The sequence below is a fragment of the Cryptomeria japonica genome, chromosome 3 (assembly GCF_030272615.1).
Source record: "Cryptomeria japonica chromosome 3, Sugi_1.0, whole genome shotgun sequence".
Classification (NCBI taxonomy): Eukaryota; Viridiplantae; Streptophyta; class Pinopsida; order Cupressales; family Cupressaceae; genus Cryptomeria; species Cryptomeria japonica.
This window is the reverse complement of record NC_081407.1, coordinates 948,336,902-948,360,195: the sequence shown is the minus strand read 5'-3', so window position 1 is coordinate 948,360,195 and position 23,294 is coordinate 948,336,902. Positions and strand designations below refer to the sequence as shown.

Below are 23,294 nucleotides of genomic sequence, written 5' to 3'. Positions count from 1 at the left end.
GTTTTTTGCTTTTTAGGGTTTGTTTTTGGGTCTTTTAGAGTTTTGTTAGTCAGCCTTTGCATTTTGAGTGTCGCCCAGGTGATCAATAGGATAGCGAGTCTGGCTTGAGTGATGTCTGGAATGTCCTGAAAATTTGGCTAAGTCTGAACGTCCTGATCCTGAAATTTGGCTAAGTCTGGAATGTCCTGAAAATTTGGCTAAGTCTGAACGTCCTGATCCTGAAATTTGGCTAAGTCTGGAATGTCCTGATCCTGAAATTTGACTAAGTCTGGAAACTGAAAAACCTCAAAAAACTAGATTTTGCAATATAACTCCTGGAGGTCTGAAACCACTCTCAAACATCCTGAAAGTATATATGGAATATAACTTAAAGTATAAGAAGGAAATGTCACTTATACTTAAATGTTATATTCCATTAAAATTGTCCTGATAGAGAGTTCGAAAAGTCAAATTTCGCTCCTGTCCTTCACTGAGGATCTAGAGCGAATTTCGCTCCTGTCCCTCTCAGGAGGACCAAGGCGAAGCACTCCTGTCCCTCACCAAGGGACCAGGGCGAAAACCATTTAAACATCGAATATGCCTTGCTAACGACAAGTAGAATATGCATGAAGCGAAGGGATAACGTCATTGCTTGCCATATAATGAAGGTTGGTGATTGAAGAAGCAAGATCAAGGAGAAAACACCAAGATCGCTCCTGTCCCTCACCAAGGGACCAGGGCGATATCCACCTTAGAGGGCATTCATTCACCAAATCAAGTTAGTCAAGTTCGAAATTCCCAGCAAAAATGCCAAAATCAATGTGGAGATGGAGGTTTTAACGTCAAAAACACAAGAATCAAGACCAAATTGAGATTTCGCTCCTGTCCCTCAGTCAGGGACTAGAGCGTTAGGTTTGCATCTTTCCACCTTTTTTAAAATTCTTGGCGTTAAATCATTTTTTGAATTTATTTTAAATGCTAAAATCGACAAAATCAAAAAAAAAATTCAATTAAAATAGCATTTAAAATTAGCGCATGGGCCTTTATTAATTAATTTTTTGCCTTTTAAAAATCGAGTTTATTTAAAATTATAGGCATTAAATTAATTAATTATAAATAAAAATGGGGCGCTTGATTTAAAATTTGTTTCATTTTACAAGGGTCGGCCTTTAAGTTTATTTTAAATTTGCCTTATTCACCAAAGTCGGCCTAGGGTCAATATGAAGGTGAGCGCCTATAAAGGAGGAGTAGTTTATTTCATTTTCACATCATCATTTATCATCTTTTCATATGTGATTTGGAGTATACAAAGGAAGTGCGAAATTATCATTCAAGAGGAGGTGCGAATTGTGTTCAAGGTACGAGTCTTATCAATAGGAAGGCACAAGCATTATCAAAGGAGTTCGAGTTTCAAGTTAGGCGAACTTGCCAAGGACATTGAAGAACACATCAAAGACTCCAAGGGTGGCGAATTGATAAAGAGGACGTTCCTTATCCTTGAAGATCACGTTGAAGGCTTCTAACGTTAATTTTGCCTAGGCAAATTCCTCATTTTGCATTCTAGTGTTAGCTCTCAAGAGAGGTATGGCGATATGGATCCCTTGTTTTAATTTCGAATTTTGATCGTCATAGCCTTAAATTTTGAAATTTTGAATTCTAATTGCTCAATCGTCATTTAGGAAATGATAACTCAAGGACTTATTATGAAGTTTCCTAAATTTAATCTCTAATCTAGTTATTCATTGCAAAATCATGTTGCTAATTTTGAAATGTTGTGTAGGCATCAAATGGAGATCTCATCAAGGAAAATCAAGCCGGATCAAGGATGGTCTTCGCCGGGACGATCAAGCCAGGACAGGGGCGACCTCTTTCAATCCAGCGTTCCAAGGCGAGGTACATCATCATCCTACACATCAAGGACACATGGAGTTAGGACAAGGGCTCGTTGAAGAAGCAAATAATTTTAGAAGAGTTAATCAAAGATAGCTTCTCAACGCTACCAAATTGAGTATCAACCAAGTGTCAGATGAGGTGGCATCCTAGTCATCACGTCTCCAATCAGTGAGGTCCACCTCAGCATGTCCAGATTCAATGTACTTAACTCATGGAAGGTGGCACAAACTCCAATGTACCTACCCCGGCTATCCATTGGTCGATTTTTCTAGAGGGGACATGTGTCCAAGCAATACAATTTTATCATTGGTCGAGCATTAAATGTTATGTAATGGTTGTAACAAACCCTAATTAGGGTTTTCATTGTTGAATCTTGGCCATTGATCTTGAATTGATCTAAGCCATCGAATTGAATTGTGGGCACTATATAAGCCCTGACATTTCATTTTGTAAAATTAATTAGAGAGAGTTATAAATAATAGAAAGCAGGTAGTAGATAGAGAGTAGTTAGAAATTGATAGAATAGTAATTAGAGTAGAATAGGAGGACAAGGCAAGAAATTGTTGCCATTGATTGTAAACAAACTCCATTTTCATTGAAGTAATGGTGAAGTGTGTCGTTTCTTGCAATTTGCATGGTTTCTTGTTGAGTCTTCAATCCTAGATGGTAGATGATTAGATGAATGGAGGAAATGCGATTGATTAATGGTGGAATTCGTATATCCATACTACTAGCAGTTTGTTGATTGCAGACTTGCCTTGTGTAGTCAACTGGAATCATTCAGCTTAAGCTCAATTTCAATTTGTCGCTTCTTCATTGATATGCATCAACTTGATGGTGTCTATGCCTGCGGTGATGATTTGAACATCATAAAGCTTCCCTTAGAAGATCGCACTAGCCTTGTGGAGATGGTCCATTGATGTCAAAACAAGACCTAGTTAGAGTTTCATCAAAAATCAAATCATTGCTCCTACATTCTTAGTATTAGGATTAGATCTTCTCTTCGCCCTCATCCTTTTTCCATTTTTTTCAAATCTAAGCCAGTAAGAGCCTGTGTTCCAGCAAAGCAGATCGGAAGTTCAATCATCAGATGTAAGTCCCCTTGTGATTCCAGCAAATCACATCATACCACTAGAGTTTATCCACACGTAGAGACCCTACTAACTAGAACATTGGAGTCATCCTAACTGATCCTTCATGCGAATCTTCAGCAGTTAGAGAGACTTTATTCAAGAGAGGATAAGGTACCCTTTAGGTATTTTATTCTGTGTATGATTGTGTACAAAATACACGTCAACAGTACCTCGTTTGTTGATTCGGCCTAGATATTTGCTCTCAGGTATTACAGACTTGATAGATTGTGAAAGATCCAAAACTCCGTTGTAATCAGCCTAATGACATGATTGACGAAATGTAGTCCCTGATCACTTGTGATATCTGTTTTATTAATTTGGGTCCCTTTATTTAATTAATTAAGTCCTTATGGTATTATTTAAAATTTAGGACCATTTAATTAATTAACTTAATTAAGTCACTTTATTAAAATTGGAGACATTACATACTTGGACATCAACAGTCATATCATAGATCAGACTTTAAGGACAAATATCAGAAATCAGGAGTAAGTGCATCATTTGGACTGATAAAATCAGGAACAGGTCTGATTTAGGTCTGAAAGTGATTTTGTTAAGGCAAATTAGGCCTCCCTAATTCATCTAAAGAAGCAAATCAGCCTTATCCAGCAATTAATTTTACAATTATTAAGATGCAAGGTTGATTTGGATTAATTCCATAGCTAGCTTATTAAGTGAATAGGCTTCATTGCATCAATATTTCACCACTACCCTAACTCACATATCTCTCACAGGTGGAAGATGGCAACTCCTAAACCGAACAAAACTATTTCCCGTCGTGCACTCATCAAGGAAGACTCAAAGAGTGGTGCATTCGAAAGCAGGATCACTTCGCATTGGAGCAAAATAGGAGACACCAATCTCGAGAAGTTCGACAACAAGAAGTTTCGGCACCCATCATACACAAGTGAACCTACCGCTACGGTCAAGAAGATGATTGAAAGTGGGATCATAAATGCAGCTGGATTTCCTCCCGCGATGCTATGCTACGAGCTAATTGTGGAATGTGCTCAACATTATGACTCTACCTCAAGAAGAATTGTGGCGAAGGATAGAACAGTGCTCGCATATCTCTCAAAGACAGCAATCAGTGAAACATTTCATCTACCCGAACCTAAGGACATGGTCTACATAAGCATGGAAGGAGCTAAGTCTACCTATGATGACGATCCAGATGCTTGTGCAAAGATAATTGACAAGTTTTGGTTGAAGAAGAGTAGAGGTGGTATAAGCAGATGGCCCGACAAACTACATAGGGTGGACTTCAATGATGAATTCAGAGACTTCATCACTGTACTACATCGATTGGTTGGTGCACCTAAGGCTTCATATTTCAAGGACTGGATGTTCTACTTCATTGAGACTCACTCATGGCAAGGATGCAATCAATTGGGCGAGACTCATCAGTGAAACATTTCATCTACCCGAACCTAAGGACATGGTCTACATAAGCATGGAAGGAGCTAAGTCTACCTATGATGATGATCCAGATGCTTGTGCAAAGATAATTGACAAGTTTCTGTTGAAGAGTAGAGGTGGTATAAGCAGATGGCCCGACAAACTACATAGGGTGGACTTCAATGATTAATTTAGAGACTTCATCACTCTACTCCATCGATTGGTTGGTGCACCTGAGGCTTCATATTTCAAGGACTGGATGTTCTACTTCATTGAGACTGTCACTCATGGCAAGGATGCAATCAATTGGGCGAGACTCATCAGCAACAGCATAGATCTACAATTAAGGAGGTTGATGCACACCAGAACATTCTATATGAGCTCCTACGTCATATACTCCCTTGCAAGAAATTATGAGTATCCAGAACTTATGTACACGGGCGTAGTCGGAAGGAGACCCGAAGAGATAAAGGTGCATGAGTGTTATCCGCGGCTTAATCATCCACCAAAACAACACTATAGGAGAGTGAATGATGCATTCGCTATGCATATCACGAGGACGCTTCGAAGTGGATTGCAGCGAAGACTCTCTCCAGAAACACAAGCATTGGTAGAACAACATGGTGCATGGTTCATCTAGTTCCCGAAATTCACCTATACCAGAGTTCAAGGATTTCCTTCTCCTCCCTACATGTTACCGCGCTACCCAACAAATAGAGTGGAGTTACTTGAGGTGGTGAGACAACTGGTGGCATATGTCAAGGCATATAGGCATAAGCATGGAACCAGTGTTTCTTTTTCTATCATGCTTGGAGATTCTATTGAAGTATGCCCTTTCATTCATGTAGCTGAGGATGCCGAGAGAGAGTTGGCACTCCATTCACTCAAGACATTCATGCCTAGGGATTGCTTTGATCCATATGATAACATAAAGGAAATTTTGGGAAAGAAGTATGGACACCAGTGGAAATTAGAAGATTATTGGATGAGCATTCAAGATGATGTAGAAGTGAAGAAGAAGAAGATGTATTCCAGGCTACCTCTCGATTTCATCAAGAAATGCAAGTTGTTCCATGTTGCCGATCAAGTTCAGGATAGCAGCAAATATCTCCAATCAGCCTACACTAAAGAAAACAAGGAAATCAACATCAAGTGGGTTGACATGGAAGTCGTGGATTTGAAGGAATTGATGAAACTAGTTTTGGAATTGATGAAACTGAAAGAACAAAACTTAGCAATGACATTTCACTTAGAAGAAAAAGCAGATGGCAAGGATGAAGCGAGCGCAAGTGGGAGTGCACCTCAACCATCTCACTTAAGAGGATCAAAGAGAAAGGAAGATCGTGGAGAAAAAAAGTCCTCAAGGAAGAAGCATAAATCAAATTCAAGTCATCCTTCCTCCAAGCATGAAGAAAAGTTGAATCAGGGAGAAAGACATGAAGACCAAAGGGTAGAGAAGGAGATGAGTCAAGGAGCAAACGAATCAATGGAATCCACAGTTAACAATGATAAAGGGAAGGAGAAATCGTCACAAGGACAAGAAGATCTCATTAAAGAAATCGAAGGAAATGAAGAAGAGGATAATGATGAGACTACTTCACTGCCTAGAGATGAGCAAATGCATGAAGAAACACAAATTCAAGAAGGAAGATCCTCTATTCCTAAATGGATAAAGGAAAGACTAGCCCAAGAAGTAATAGTAGTGGATGAAGAACCAACATATGATATTGTTGGTGTAAATAAATATTCATTATGGATATTATTACACTTTACTTAAGTTAACTTAGGATAATGCATTTCTTCGTAGTTTGGATTTGAGACACTTAGGGAAGTGTGCACATAGGGATAGAGCTTGTAGGAGAAATTCCACCTTTTGTGGTCTTATTTTGCTGTTACACTCCACATTCGGTGGGTCATCCACCTCTTGTGGAATATTATATTATTTCTCCTACCTAACCCTAGTATTTCTTACCTACCCTTGTTTCTCATTGAGCCACATGTCATGATTGTGTGCTCGTACATCCATATGGCCTTGCCCATATAAACAGGCCTATATTCATTGTATTGGTGAATCCAGTTGATCATTTTCATATTGATGAGAATACAGTTTGTTCTTGTCATTCTTTTGTCTCTATTTTTATACTTTTCATTGTGCCCTTGATCTTAGCAAAATCTCACATGGTATCAAAGCCATTGGGGCTTCATTGATTGGTTTTTGGAGACATCGTGGAAGGCTTCTATTTTCGGATCTGAGGAATTGTGTTTTTTGGAGGCATCTTGGAGCGTTTTCGACCTCACCATTGCATCCGGGAGGCGGTTTCCATAAAAATCGAGTATACATTCAACCTATTTTGGCAAAAATCGATTTTCGGGTGTGGAGGAAATTTTCTGCCCAATTCGGGCGGTACGGTAAGGAATTTTCGGATTTTTTTCCAAAAAAAAAAAATTATTTTTTTTCTGAAAATTATTTTCCAGTTTGAAAAATTTGAAAATTATTTTTGGGATCCGTACCTTCTGCCCAGTCAGCAGCACCCAGTCAACGCCCAGTCAGCATTTTCTTTGGAAATTTTTAGACCCCTCTCCGTTGAGCAGTTTGGATTTTTGGGTCAACTTTGGAGGCCCATAACTTGCTCAATTTTGCTCCTTTTTGGGTGCAATTTTTTTTTTGATTTGGGCTAATTTTTCGTGCTCTTCGCAGTGGTGTGCTTATTTTCTGGTTTTGGTGCACAGGGTTTTCGAAATTTTCAGATTCTCTCAGTTGTATCTGTCCGATCCTCAATTCTGCAATTTCAAAGGCCTCGTTTGAGCTCATATGACCTCCTTTTCAGGTGCTGTTTTTTTTTAATGTGCATGTTTTTTCATCTACTTTCATAATCTATGACCAGATTTCCGAGATTTTAAGTAGAAATTGTACTTTCAGATATTGGTCTTATTTGGCCTATTTGGTACTTGTAAATTGCTTGGATCTTAGTTTAGATCTCTTGCATTATTAGTTTGAGTCTCTTTTGTCCTTATTGAGGCAGTTGTAAAATTGAAATCAGAAGTCCACTTTGCCATTTTTTGCAAGTGGCCCATTGTACATGCACTAAGTATAAAGTGCCAAATCATCACTTTTGGGGGGGTTCTTTGATTGAGTGAATTTGGGGGGGTGTCTTGTGTGATTGTGTCTCTCTTTCCTTGTGCTCTTTCATTTTTGTTGCAATGAGTCCTCATAAATTTCCACCTTTAACTCCACATAATAATGCATCATGGAAAATTAAAGTATGGAGCAAATTAATGGAAAAAGGTCTCACGCATTACATAGATGGAACAATAGCAGCACCACCTGATCCTAAGGCTGATCCTAATGCTCAATTAGAATGGCTCACTAAGAATTGCATGGCTCTTGGAACTTTGCGCAAGTATGTATCAGATGACCTCATCTTTCATATTGAAAAGTGTACTACAATCAAAGATGCTTGGGATATGTTTCAGAAATTGTATGGTCAAGTTGATGAAATCAGAGGTTATAAGATTGACAATGAGCTCACCAACTTGGATCCCAAGAGTTTTGATACAATCCAAGATTATGTCACCAAAGCAAATGAGCTAAGAGCAAAGCTTAAGGATTGTGGAATTGACAAAAAGGATGCTCAGTTGATATTCAACTTGTTGGACAAGCTTGCACCAGAATATGCAGCATTTGTGTCTAGCTTCCAAACTCATCGTTTGACAGTGGGGAGTTCCTATGTTATGCCTTCATTTGATGCTTTCACAGAAATGTTGATATTGGAACAATCTAAGTTGTTGAACATAGGGTTTCTCAAGTCTTCAAAGTCCAAGGCTTTGGTGGCTAATCAAGGGAATCAAGGAAGTCAAGGCAAAGATTCCAACAAGAAGAAGAAGCAATCTAAGTCACAACCACAACAGGAAAAAGGACAATCATCCTCTCCATCACAAGGCGATTTTTCATCCTCTTCCAAGAAGGGGACACCACCTAAGAAGGATAAGCCAACTTGTGCATATTGCAAGAAGTATGGTCATGATGAGCATCGATGCCACACAAAGCAAGTTGATGAGTTAACTAATCTTCTTAAGAAAAACAACATCAACTTGCCATCCGCCTACACAAAGAAGGATTCATCTCCTTCCTCTTCCTCACAGTCTAAGGGAAAAGGGCAAGCATTTGTGGCTACAACAAGTTCTTCACAGCAGTGGATACTTGACTCAGGTGCCTCATATCACATGGGTTCTACAAAGGAGCAGTTTTCTTCATTGGAGCCATCTAAGGTACCTCACATTTACATAGGTGATGATACACAAGTAGAGGTTGAAGGGAAAGGTTCAGTTGACATGGATGATGGAACATTTGAGAATGTTCTCTATGTTCCTAACTTGTCTACCAACCTTCTCTCTATCTACCAAATCACTCACTATGGGAATGGGAAAAAGGTTGAGTTTGCACCAGATTCAGTTGCGGTAAAGGAACTTGATGATGATGCCTTGGTAGCAGTGGGACAAGTTAATGACAACTCAAGGCTTTATTCATTCTCCCACTTTGTGCCAAGTTCACCTTCTAGGGCCTTGCTTACTCATTCAAATTCCGAAAGTAAGCTATGGCATGAGCGGTTTGGTCACCTCAACTACCGCTATCTTCAACAGCTCAGCACTAAAGACATGGTCACAGGTCTACCTCGAATCAGTTTTTCAGAGGGTGCATGTTCAGGTTGTTCCATGGGCAAGCATCCCGAGGAAAAGTTTGATAAGGGGAAAGCTTGGAGAGCTTTGGAAGTTCTTCAACTTGTTCACAGCGATGTAGCAGGTCCATTTCCAGCACCTTCATTTAGTAAGGCCCGCTATGTCCTCACCTTCATTGATGACTACTCCCGCTTCACTTGGGTCTACTTTCTTATTCATAAGAGTGAAGTATTTGACAAATTTCAGGACTTCAAGACTCGTGTGGAGAAGCAATCCAGGAAAGTGGTGAAGATTCTTCGTACAGATAATGGAAGGGAATATGTGAACAAGAGACTTGAGGATTTTTGTACATTTGAGGGGATTGATCTTCAGCATTCTGTAGCATACACTCCACAGCAGAACAGAGTTGCAGAACGCAAGAATAGATCTCTCAAAGAAATGGCTAGCTGTATGATTCATGCACGTTCTCTTGATCCCGCTTTTTGGGCCGAGGCTATCAGTTGTGCCACACACATCCAGAATCGGGTTCCTCACAAAGCTTTGCAAGGTATTACTCCTTTTGAAGCTTGGGCTGGTAGGAAACCGATTGTGAGACATTTCAGAGTCTTTGGGTGTCCAGCATGGGCTCGCATACCTCCGTAGAAACGCAAGGCATTGGAACCACAGAGTCGACCTTGCATATTTGTTGGATATCCTAAGGGTGTTAAGGCATATAGATTGATGGATCCTGAGACACATGACGTGTTCATTGAGAGGAGTGTTCACTTTGAGGAAAGCTCTCCTAGCTTAGCCTCTCTACCTCCTCCACCTTACTCCATTGTGGATAGTGATGTTAGTGATTAAGATGATGAGACTCCTTCAACTCCGACTCGCAGGGTTACACCTCCGCAGGGTCCACTTGCAGTTGAGGAGCCTCGTTCTCCACCTCCCCCCAGACCTCGTTGGGCTCAACAGACACTTGAGTCTGCGGGTTCTCTTGTTGGGGATCCTTCAGATACACGGAGAACTCGATCACAACATCAGGATCTTCCACATGCATTCATTGCTACTGCTTCCTATCCACAAACATTTCGGGAAGCATCAGGGGTTCCTGAGTGGGACCAAGCTATGGAGGAAGAGTATAGTTCCTTGATGAGGAACAACACATGGGATTTAGTCCATCTCCCTAAGGGGAGAAAGATGGTTCGATGTAAGTGGATCTATCAGACCAAGTATGCTGCAGATGGTAGTGTGGATAAGTATAAGGCTCGGCTTGTTGCGAAAGGTTTCTCTCAGGTTGTAGGTATTGACTATACTGAGACCTTTGCGCCCGTAGCCAAGATGAACTCCATTCGCTTGACACTTGCTATTGTTGCAGCTCATGGTTGGGTTGTACATCAGATGAATGTGAAGAGTGCTTTTCTTCATGGTGACCTTGATGAGGAGATTTATATGGAGCAGCCGCAGGGTTTCATCCAGGATACTTCCTTGGTTTGCAGACTAAGGAAATCTCTCTATGGCCTTAAGCAGGCCCCCAGGGCTTGGTATGCCAAGATGGATTCCTTTCTTCTCTCAGCAAGGTTCACTAAGTGTCATTCTGATCCGAATGTCTATATTTTGCGACAGGATGACTCTCACTTGATACTTGTGCTCTATGTTGATGATTTGATCATTACAGGGAGTACCGCATCCATCATTAGCAGGGTCAAATCTGCTTTGCATGACAAATTTGCTATGACTGACTTGGGTCTTTTGCACTACTTTCTCGGGATAGAGATTTCACAGTCACCTTCCGAGATTACACTATCGCAGCCCAAGTATGCTCTTGATCTACTTGCACGCTTTCATATGGCTGATTGTAAGCCTGCACCGACTCCCTTTCTTTCCGGAGTCAAGCTTGAGGCTCAGTGTTCTTCTCCACCAGTTGATGCCACTTTGTATCGTCAGCTTGTGGGTAGTCTCATCTACTTGACCCATACACGCCCTGATATTTCATTTGCAGTTGGCATGGTTTCCCGCTTCATGCAAGAACCACATGAGCTTCATTGGAAAGCCGCCAAACGCATCCTTCATTACATCCAAGGTACACATCACTATGGGATTCACTATGTAGTAGGCACAGGACTTCGCTTGGTTGGTTACACAGACTCTGATTGGGCTGGCGATCTTGATGATCGTAAGTCTACTTCTGGTTACAGTTTTCACCTTGGTTCAGGCCCCATTTGTTGGCAGAGCAAGAAGCAGCATGCTATTGCTCTTTCTTCGACTAAGGTTGAGTATCGAGGCTCTATTAATGCAGCGACTGAGACCATTTGGCTTCAGCAGATTCTCACAGAGTTTGGGTTCACCACTCCGCGACCGACAGTTCTACATTGCGACAATCAGAGTGCTATTGCTATCTCGAAGAACCCGGTCCAGCATCAGCGGACCAAAAACATCGAGATCCATATGCACTATATCCGAGAGTTGATTCAGGAGCAGGTCATTGATTTGCAGTATTGTCCTACAGCGGAGCAGGTTGCAGACATATTCACCAAACCTTTCACCGAGAGTAAGTTCCAGCAGTTGCGAGCTCTCTTGGGGGTGCGGGATGTGTCATTAGGGGGGGTTAGCTGACTTCTCCTTCCTCTCTTATGGGGGGGACTTTTTCCTCTTTGAGGTTTTGTCCTTCTTTGAGAGTCTTTTGTACTTTCATCTCTCTTTTGGGGGGGAGTTTTTTCCCACTAGGTTTTCTCCTTTTCTCCGTTTGTGAGAGATTGCATTGCATGGTTTTTCTTGCATTTGCATATTGTACATGGGTACCTATCATGGCCTAGTAGTCGGGACCCATCTTGCATTGTTGACTTGAGTCTTCATTCCCCTAAGTTGCACTTAAGGGGGGTGTTGGTGTAAATAAATATTCATTATGGATATTATTACACTTTACTTAAGTTAACTTAGGATAATGCATTTCTTCGTAGTTTGGATTTGAGACACTTAGGGAAGTGTGCACATAGGGATAGAGCTTGTAGGAGAAATTCCACCTTTTGTGGTCTTATTTTGTTGTTACACTCCACATTCGGTGGGTCATCCACCTCTTGTGGAATATTATATTATTTCTCCTACCTACCCCTAATATTTCTTACCTACCCTTGTTTCTCATTGAGCCACATGTCATGATTGTGTGCTCGTACATCCATATGGCCTTGCCTATATAAGCAGGCCTATATTCATTGTATTGGTGAATCCAGTTGATCATTCTCATATTGATGAGAATACAGTTTGTTCTTGTCATTCTTTTGTCTCTATTTTTATACTTTTCATTGTGCCCTTGATCTTGGCAAAATATAGCAAGCCTTCTAAACTACACTCGAGAGGCCACTGAGAAGAGGAAAGCTACAAAGATGTCCAAGGTGATTAGAGATGATTCAGGATCAAGGAAGTTGCAAATAGCTACTCCAAAAGTTGATAAGTATGAAGGTGAGATCACAGCAGATGAGTATGATATGGAGACTATTGGTTTGGGTCCACTCACCTCCGAGCAAGCTATAGGTGATGCAACTGATTCATTTAAGACAATTAATGACATGTTGAGAGCTGAAATAGAAAAGAATAGAAGATTAGAAAAGGAGATAAGTGCATGGAGGAACTATGTCCAACAATTTCAGCAACCATTGGGACATTAGAATCCAGCAACTACACTGCCACCCTTGCTTCCTATGGAGTCAGTTGATCATATGGAGAAGATGAGGAACTCCGCACAATTGATGGATACATGGATAGAAAATTCATATAACAGAATCAGCAAGTTCATGAAAGGCATAATGAAGACACTCGATACAGTCATAAAGGTCCTTGGGAGAACTCATGTCCTCATAGAAGCCTTCGAAGCATTTGCTTATGCTAGAGATGTCATCATTCCAGTATTACAAGTAATAAGAAAAACACCCAAGGAGGTCCTATCAAGAGAGAAGATAAGAAGAGAAGGATCTACCCCCAGTTTTCTACAATGGAGCAGTCTACTTCGCACAAAGAATATCATTGTTTAGGAGATTGGAAACAGATGCAGTCAAGTCCAAGATGATATGCACCAAATTCATGATAAGATAGTAGAAGTAGCACAAATTGTTTTGGAAAGGAAGATAGATCCTGGGACAATTATAAAAGCTAGAGAGTTGGAGGAAAGAATAAGAGTTATCTTCCATGGAACTGATGGAATGAGCACCAAAGGACAATTCGATGATATGCTTGAGTTCGTGGTATTAGCCAGCAAGACTCAAGAACTCAAACCTGAATGGGAGAATGCCATCGTCAAAGCTTTTGATGAGGTCACACACATGGAAAAACCATTGAAGTCTCTACTTGAGATCCCAATGATAGAGATAGAAGGCATAGTGACCAAATTCATTGAATATGCCAAAAAGGAACGAGAGAAAAGAAACAAGATTCTAGAAGACAGTTTGTTATGATCCTACTTGGCAATTCGTTTTCTCATTGGAGGATGCTTCCTCGATTTCTTTATCAATGCATGCTATTTTCTCATTGGTTGTTTCCATGATGATGTTTATCTAGATAGGGTTTCATTTGTATCAAACTCTAATTAGGGTTTAAGTGGCAAAATCTTGACCCTTGATCTTTATTCAATCTAGGCCCTTCATTGTATTTGGGAGTATTATATAAACTTCACTCATTTCATTTGTAAAAGGTTAATAGGGATTTTGATTAAAAAATTAGTAAGCAAGAGAGAGATTAGATATTAGAGATAGAATTCAAGAGTGATAAGAGGACTTGAAGAATTGTTGTTCTTTGGCTTTTTGGATTAATAAAACATTGAAATTATAGTGTTTCTATTCAATCTTTGAAGCTTATTGCATAATTCTTTATCCTCTCAAATCAATCTTTGATATTTGTTTAAGTATTTAGATTGAATGATGGAATGTTGTACTTGATGTATTGTGAAACTCATAATCCATACCACTAGCCTCTTGCTGATTGTAAGTGCACCTTGTGTGGTCAGCTGGAATCGTTGAAAGTGCTTAAGTTCAATTGTTGCTCAATCATAGTTATGCATTCAACCGATGGTGTCTGTGTTTAGTAACGATTTGAAAATCTCTAAACATCCTTAGAAGATTGCACTAGTTTTGGTGGAGTTGTTCTTGTATGGCGATTCTAAGACTAGTAGAGTTTCACTGATGTCGTCCTCATCCATTCATTCCTAGGATAGATTAAAACTTCTCTTTTGCTATTTTTTGACAAACATTCAATAGTATTAGGAAGCAACTTCACCGCATATCATCCGCAAAGTGCTTCTTGAAATCTCTCCTTGTGTAAAAGGCCCCTTGATGAAACAGTATTCACAACGACCAACTATGCTTATCCACACGTCGTGACCCGACATACCAAAACCTTGGAGTTGACTCAAATGATCCTTAAGCCAATCTTCAACATTTGAGAAACTTTGTTCAAGAGAGGATAAGATACTTTTGGGTATTTTATTTTGTGTTTGCATGTGCGTAAAAAACAAATCAACAATATCTAAATTGGATTACCATGCCTCATGACAATTTGCTCATAAATAAATCTCATCGTACTCACGGTCGTGTTTTCCGACAGTGCTCTTGCCTCTACCCACTTTGTTAGGTACTTTCTCATTGTGACTGTATTTGCACCAATGTAGTTGGCTGACCTTTAGTGGACCAATGAAGTCCAATCCTCACCTCTCAAAGATCTCCTAAGATTGCGAAGGGAACAATGGCATTTTGAATTTGTACTACCTAATCCTGAAAAATCAGGTTGAACTTCTAGGAACAGGTTCTAAACATATTCTTTTGCCTAAATATCAGTTTGTGGCTCCGTGAGATATCTATGGCAGTTTGTTTTCGATAGTTTACTGCAATTATTCATGGTTTTTCCCTAATTTCACAAATACCTTCCAAATTCAACTAAGAAAAAGGATAACCATTTCCAAACGGTGAATCCAATCAAAATTTTAGCCCTTTCCTTATTTGGATTGTAGCTAGATCTATTGGGTTCACTCCCCTTTCAATGTATTGGGTTAATTTGGTTGATTTAGTAGATTTATTATCTTAAAACCTACTTCTTGATTTTCACTCAATATATTTTGGTGAACCCGACACCTTTCATGCTTGTTTCTGATTTATTGTCTCAGATCTGATTTGTATGCACTTTAAGATTAAATTTTTGCACTCATAGATCTTATTTGCAATTGACTTACATAGATTTAGAGGTTAAAATCACAAAAACCCGAATTTATTATTCTAAAATTGACTTGTCATAAATTTTCAATTGTGTTTTCAAATTTGATTGTTATGACATGTTATGTTCAGATTTAGACGCATTTAATATTCAAAATCATAATTCAAATTGCTTAATTAATTGGTTAATCAATCATTTTTACAACAAATTGCATTGTTTAATCATAGTTGTCAATTTTTGCATCCAATTTTCCCTCCTTTGTGCATGAGTTTTGTTACCATTAGTCCTACATACAATATTTCGGTGAGAAGTTGTAGACTTATGGCTTCCAAAGGTTTAAACACTAAGGATATGAAGCCTTAGTTGGAATCGAAGCGCCCATTAATTCTACATCCAGTAAGAGGAAGTCTCTGGGCTCAAAGTTTCTGCGGGCAGCGCACAAATACCAGGTGAACACAAGCATTCCGGCCATGTTCTTGGCTATTTGCATTCGGATGGGTGTGTGCAAACCCAGAACGAAGAAGGTCTGTCAAATGGTTTCAAGCATTCTTTTTTGGGGGAAATTGATACGGTCTTGGACAACATAGACAACCAGAATTGAATTCCGTTGGCCCATCAATATTACATGGCCCGTGATGCATGGGGGGAGACAAGGAAATTCTGCATTCTACAGAACATGGAGCTAGAGAAATATAATCAAGGTTGGGCAGAGAGAAATAGAAATTTGAGCTTCATTTTGTTTGTGACGGGCAGCCTGGCAAGGTCGGAGGGCTTCGACTTGGGAAAGTATGTGCAGGAGGAAGGCCTGCAGGGTAGGTAGGATATTGGGGTGGATGAGAATGGTGTGATGGCGGAAGGCAATGACTGGGGTCTGGAGCGTGGGGAGCTGTGGATTCCAAATTATATGAGGCTGGTGGAGGAAATTGTGGTTGGTGAGGCTCATGTGGATTGCGGCAAAGACTGCCCTGTTGTAGCTCAGGCCCTTGCTGCTCAGAAGGTCTACGAAAGCATCCCAAGCTCCTCAGACAATGAATGATGGTGCCCCTTTCCAAAAGATTTTTTGTGTTTTCAAATACTTTTCTGGTTTTTTTAGTACTGTTTTGTAATTGCAGATAGATAATACAGTGTCGACAGGGTGTACGTCTCTGTGCTCAGATTTTGTACTCCTGGCCAGAGTTGGTATATAGTTAGTCGGTTTTTTGTTGTGTCTCTGAAACTGGAAATATTTTAGTTTTTTGAAGGAGGAATCGGTATATTGACACCTCTTGGATGTAAAATCTTTACTATTAATACAGGTGCTGGCCTATCCAACTATTTACTTACTAAAAAAAAATATTTCGGTGAAAAGTTGTAGACTTAAGGCTTCCCAAGGTTTAAACACTAAGGATATGGAGCCTTAGTTGGATAACTTGTTCCATGTGAATGTTGGTGCTTCCTCTAATCCAACAAATGACATCATTTACCCCATTCTCCTTATACTTCTCATGATGTGAATGAATCACTAACTAGGGTTACTATTGAGCAATTGGAGAAGATTGACAATGAATTTGAAAATTTTCAACAATACCCAAAAAGTGAAGCAATCCCCTTGATTGAAGGATTAAAAAGAATGGTGCAAAGTGATAAGATAGGTGTGGATTTGTTGCATGGCCTTGCTCATATTGTTGACACTAATATTGTGCCAATCAAAAGTTGTGCCGAAGTCCTTGGTTACTTTGAACCCACTAGTCAAGTTAACCATTCCATTCCTATGCCTACATCCTTGCCTAGTGTGCCTACATTTACATCTTCTATCATGATTACTTCCAAACGAAATGTTAATTCTACACATGTTAGTCATGGGGGCAATCATATTAATTAATATTCTTACATACCTCCTTCCATGAATGTTCCATTTGTTTCTCAACCATCTCCTATAACAACATACCCCTATGTTCCACCTCCTTATTCTCAACCTCCACCTACATACAACGTTACTCCTCCATCACAATCCAATATGTCCAATTTCAATCCATCCACCAAAGCAACCATCAATAACTTAGCCCAAATTGTTACATCCTTACAACATCAATTGGCTTCCATAACTTAATCTAAGTTCAATGTTCCCACATTTGATGTAGCGAGCCCACTATTCGATGATATTGTCTGTGCGGTTCCCCCTAAACATATAGAAGTTCCTCAATTGGAGTTGTATAATGGCAAAGGAGACCCTTTGACTCATGTGAAGACATTTCAAACTTTGTGAAGTGATTTTGCTCATGACCAAAGACTTATGGCTAAATTGTTTACTAGGACCTTTAGAGATAAAACCTTGCAATGGTATTGTTCTTTGTCTCTTTATTCTATTACTTCATTTCAACAATTGGCTAATGCTTTCATTCAACATTTTCAAAATAACATTGGTCCTAAGATTACTTTGACTGATTTGATTCATTGTAAGCAAGGAGTTAAAGAAAAAGTGACGGATTTTATTGGTAGATATACACATTTGCATTCTCAAATTGCTTATCCAATGCCTGATCATGATGTTCAAAAATTTTTACTACTAATTTACAAAAAGACATTAGAGATAAGCTTCTATTTTTTAAGTTTACTTCTTTTACACAATTGTGTGCAGTGCTTCATAATTATCAACTTCAAATGAATCAATTCGAATCATCCTCTTCAATGGCTCCAGTTAATAAGAATGAGTACTCAACAATCGTCTACGAAGATCAAACCCAACAAAGGTTTCATCAAGATTCAAGTGGCAACCACGACATCAGGTATGGCCCCTTTATCCAAATACTTTAGAAAAGAATTTACTCCTCTTCTGAGTCTTTGCATAGTATAATGTTGAGGTTAATAAAAGCTAATGTGTTGCAACTTCCTCCCATCAAGCCAATTGACAATTCCAAACCATTGCCACCTTACCAACGTTTGTCAATATCATTGTCAATTTAGCCATGATATTGAGAAGTGTTACAAGTTGAGAAATAAGATCCAAAAATCCATTGATAACAATACTATATCCATAGTTGGTGTCAATGACAAAGAGAATAAATCCGAAGCTCCTCGTAATCAAAACCTCCAAATCTTTACCAATTCATTGCCTTCTCATTCTACCAATGTTGTTGAGTTCGAGTCCCTTGATTTTTCTCCTAATGACCTTGGTATGCAATCTAATTATGTTGTGAATCTCACCTCCAAACCTACACCTCCAAAAGATTTGTGCATTACTTTTGATCCTAATGAGACTATTGTTGCACTTGATGGCCCATTATATATCACTGCAAAGATCAAAGACAAACTCTCACAAGGAGTTCTCATCGATCCAGTGTGTATGGTGAATGTGATTACCGAAGAATATATTTATATTTTACAATTGCATCGTTACATATGATAAATTTGATGTTATAGTCAAGGTGTATGATGGTTTCTCTTGCCCTACTATTGGTTCTATTATTCTTCCTGTTGAGGTTGGTATTAAGTGCTTAGAGGTCACCTTTGCTATTATTCCCACATCGGATCAATTTCGTGTGAAGTTGGGACATCCTTGGCTCTCTATGATGTCCCCATCTAAACAATCAAAATATGATAATGCCACTCTAAAATAGAATAGTAATAAATAATAATACAATCAGTTGTGTTTCCTTGTGTGTTTTGTGGCTTTTTCATGGAATCTATGGACAATGCGTTTTTGCATTGTCCATTTGCTTCGGATTGCTGGTATTGGCTGTTTGGTAAGCTTGGATGGTCCTCTGCCATTTGTTCTAATTTATTATCTCATTTTTTGGCTTGGCCTTTGTTGTATTCGACTTCATTTTACTCCTGTCTCTGGATTGTTGCTCCGTCTATTGTTATTTGGAATATCTGGCTTGAGAGGAACTCTAGGATTTTCAAGCATAAATCTGCTTCATTGATGGATGTACTAGGTAGGATTCAATCTTCCATTTCTGAAATGGTGCTTTCCTATATTTATAAAAATTTGGATCATTTGTGTTCCTTTTCCCACTGGGATAATTGGGTGACATGGAGTTGGGAGGCTCTTCGAGTCATTCCCTCTCGGGGGGTTGTATCATTAGGTTAGTCTTCTGTTGTCAAGCGTAGGCTTGCTAAATGGTCCCCTCCTCCGCAATTCTCTTTTAAATTAAATTTTGATGGGGCTGCCAAGGGCAATCCGAGCAAATCTGGGATTGGAGCTGTCCTTTTTTATCATAATGCAAAGATTGTCAAAGCTGCTTGTAAATATATTGGTTTTGGTTCTAACAATTCTGCAGAATTCTATGCTTTATCATTCGGTTTAGATTTAGCTATTTCTTTGAACATTAAGGATATTGTCATTGAAGGGGATTCTATGTTGGTTTTTCATTCGGTTTCCAATAAGAAATGTGCCCCCTGGCACTTACAATACCTTTTAGACCGAATTCTTGCTCAATTAAAGTGTTTTAGTTCCTTTACCATTTCTCATAGGGAAATTAATTGTATTGCTGATTTTCTTGCTAATAAGGCAGCAGTTGAGGGCTTGGAATATTTGGAAGTCTCCCCTACGGATATTCCCTCTTCTTGCATTAGCATTTTATTTTAGTCTTCTGTGATCGATATTTCTTGATTATTCTGTTAATTTATGGGCTTGGGGGCCTCAAGTTTGAAGTGGTCTGGCATGTGTTTTCTTGTTTTTTGTAGGTGTGTAATCTGAGCTTAGACCGTTTATTTCATTCTTTAGGATTGGTGGTGTCCTCTCTGTAAGTTGGCGGTCTGATGCTTTCATCACACACCCTGTTCGCCGTGAATGTTCTTGTATGTATTACATTAGGGAGGGTGTTGTCCATTTGTTTATCTTGTGGTAACACTTTTGCCGATGGCATACATGTTAAGTATTTTCTCTACGAATGGTGGTGGTGATGTAGTTTTATCCGTGCGGTATGTCTCTTTCATGTTTCCTTTGTCAGTCAGATCGGGTTTATCTGGTTACTTATTGGATTATGATGTTCTCACACACTCTTTTTCCCATTCGGTTATTCTGTAATCATTACTAATCTTTGGCATTGCTTATTATCATGGAATGTACCTTGGGTGATTGGTTTTGGTAATTATGTATGTTTGTGCTCGTTATCTTGGTTGCTGATCATTTCTTTGGATCGTGGGCTTGGTAATTATGTTCAGGCGAGTTGGCTTTGTCACCTTCTATAAGATTTTGTGCTTCGCTGCAAGTTGTAGCTGTTATGATGTCTTCTCTCACTTGTTTTGGGTTATATACGGGTTTGCTATTTCTCTAAGTTACCGGTTCTTGTGGTTTAGGCCTGGGTCCGAGTCCTGGTTCGTGCCCGGTCCTGGTCCGGCCTGGGTTCGACCTGGGTTCCACTCGGGTCCTTCCTTGGTGGCTGGGTTCCCTGTGGGTCCTGTGTTAGGACCCACAGGGAACCCAGCCACCTGGGAAGGACCCGGGTGGAACCCAGGTCGAACCCAGGAGGACCTGGGTGAACCCAGGCCCGTGGGTGAACCCTCCTGGGTTCCACTCGAGTCCTGGTTCGTGCCCGGTCCTGGTTCGGCCTGGGTTCGACCTGGGTTCCACTCGAGTCCTTCCCAGGTGGCTGGGTTCCCTGTGGGTCCTGTGTTAGGACCCACAGGGAACCCAGCCACCTGGGAAGGACCCGGGTGGAACCCAGGTCGAACCCAGGAGGACCTGGGTGAACCCAGGCCCGTGGGTTCCCAAAAACGGGGCCCACAGGTCTAAAAACAATAAAAACCAATAAAAAAGTACTTAAAAAAATAGTTAATTAATAATTAAACCCTAATTCGCCCCTTTATGATGCATTTCATGCATCAAAACATTCATTCAACTCATTCTATTTGCATTTTTGAAGATTTTTTCTCTAAAGCCGTGTTTCTTAGTTTTTGCATTTTTCTTCAAAGGTAGAGACTATGAAGATGTGAGACACGCATAAAAGGCATAGGAATCACTGGAGAAGGAAGATTTAGTCATCAAAGGTGAGTGAATCTGATTTTTTTACAAGTTTTTAAGAATTTTTTTAAGTTTTTTTCTAATTTTTTAATTTTTTTTTAAAGTTTTTCTAAAAAATTTTAAATAAGTTTTGTATATTTTTTTACACTTTGTATGCATAGTATGGGGTTATAATGCCAAAATTTTATCAATTTTTTTTAATAATGTTGTGTTTTCTCTTTTTATTTTAGGTGCATTATTCATATAATCATACATAATGGCTGAAATTGGAAGTGCAAGTGCAAGCTCTAGTTCAATTGCCCATGCCCGAACTGAAAATAACCCCTTTAAAATTGATCAAGATTCACCATTTTGGCATTATACAACAATGATCAAGCAAGTGTCTGGTGGTGGGGGTTTTGTTTGGAAGTGTAACCATTGTGGCACTGAGTATACCAGCTCATACTATCGAGTGAAAGGCCACCTTTGTTTCATCCCCGGGCGTGGAATAAAATTTTGTAAGGGATCAGATGGCAAGGGGCTGCCAAAAGTTCTAGTTTTGGAATATATTAGAGAACAAGAGGAAGCTGATAGGAGAAGTGGCAAAGCAAAGACTGGTCATCCTCTTGTCCAGTCAAGCTCGAAGACTACGAGGCCTTCTAGTAGTATTGGCTCCACAAGACTAGCTGGATCGCATCCTTTCATGCCAAAACCACCAGTTGCTCCACTAGAGAATCAAAATGTTGTGGCTTCACGGAAAAGAGGGCCATTGGATACTGCCTTCAAAAATGAAATGAGAGAGATTGCAGATCAGAGCATTGGGCGTTGCATTTATGGCAATGGGCTTCCTTTCAACCTTGTTGGATCACCTTACTTTCGGGACATGGTACATACCCTTTGCAACACACCTTCTGATTATGTTTGTCCAGGGTATGAAAACGTGAGAACCACCTTATTGGCAAAGGAGAAAGCATCCGTAGAGTCACAGTTGAAAATCATCAAAGATACATGGCCGGAAACAGGTTTGACCATCGTTTCTGATGGATGGAAAGATTGTAAAAATAGGCCATTGATCAATGTTATAGCAATGTGCCCTAAAGGGGCAATGTTTTTGAAAGCGGTGGATTGTGAGGGGCAAGTGAAAGATGCAAGTTTCATTGCCAATATCCTCATAGAATGCATTGACATGGTGGGGCCTCAAAATGTTGTCCAAGTCATAACGGACAATGCTAAAAATTGTAGGGCAGCGGGGACTATAGTGGAGGCTACATACGGTCACATCTTTTGGACACCATGTGCAGTCCACTCACTCAATTTAATCATGCAAAAGATTGGCACACAAATTGATTGGGTGAAAAAACTGTACGAGGGCGAGGAGATTCAAATGTTTGTGACTAATCATCATATGTCACAAGCCATTTTTAGGACCTTCTCCAAGTTGGAGTTGTTGAAGGTAATTACTAATTTTATTTTTAATTTTATTTTTTAATTTTTAATTTTTTAATTTTTTATAATTGATATATGTTGTGTATTTTTTTATGTCATGTTAGGTAGCTGAAACACGATTTGCATCTCACACACTCGTCTTAAGACGACTTGTGAAGGTGCGAGAGGGCTTGAGTTCTATGGTCATCAACGGATTGTGGAGTGTATGGAAGCAGGCCCAAACAGAAAGAGCTCTAAAAGTAAGAGCATTGATCCTTAGTGAGAAATGGTGGGATGATGTGGAATATGTTTTGAATTTCACTAAGCCCATCATGAGCATGATTAGGTATGCTGATACTAATCGCCCATGTTTGGATGAGATTTATGACGGCATGAATTGCATGGTGGAGAAAATAAGAGAAGTAATAAAAAGAAAAGTAAATGACCCAACGGAAACATTTTTCAAAGTTGTGCAGAATATTATTGTTGACCGTTGGAACAAGATGACCAATCCCTTACATCTCTTGGCATTTGCTTTGACACCAAAATTTTATAGTGCAGAGATGCTTGCAACACCAAGGAGGGTACCACCATATAGAGATGCAGAGGTTGCTTCTGGCTATAGAGTTGCCTTTAAAAAGATATATCAAGATGAGGAGACAAGAAATGTTGTCATGAAGGAGTTTGGCCAA

At 39.6% G+C, this 23,294-nt stretch overlaps 1 protein-coding gene across 1 annotated transcript in view; it reads right to left on the bottom strand.

Moving 5' to 3' along the window:
- The window catches only part of LOC131038934 (arogenate dehydratase 2), a 72,027-nt gene that overhangs the window by 18,086 nt on the left and 30,647 nt on the right, over positions 1-23,294 (bottom strand). The gene's annotated exons all lie outside the window — the stretch shown is intronic.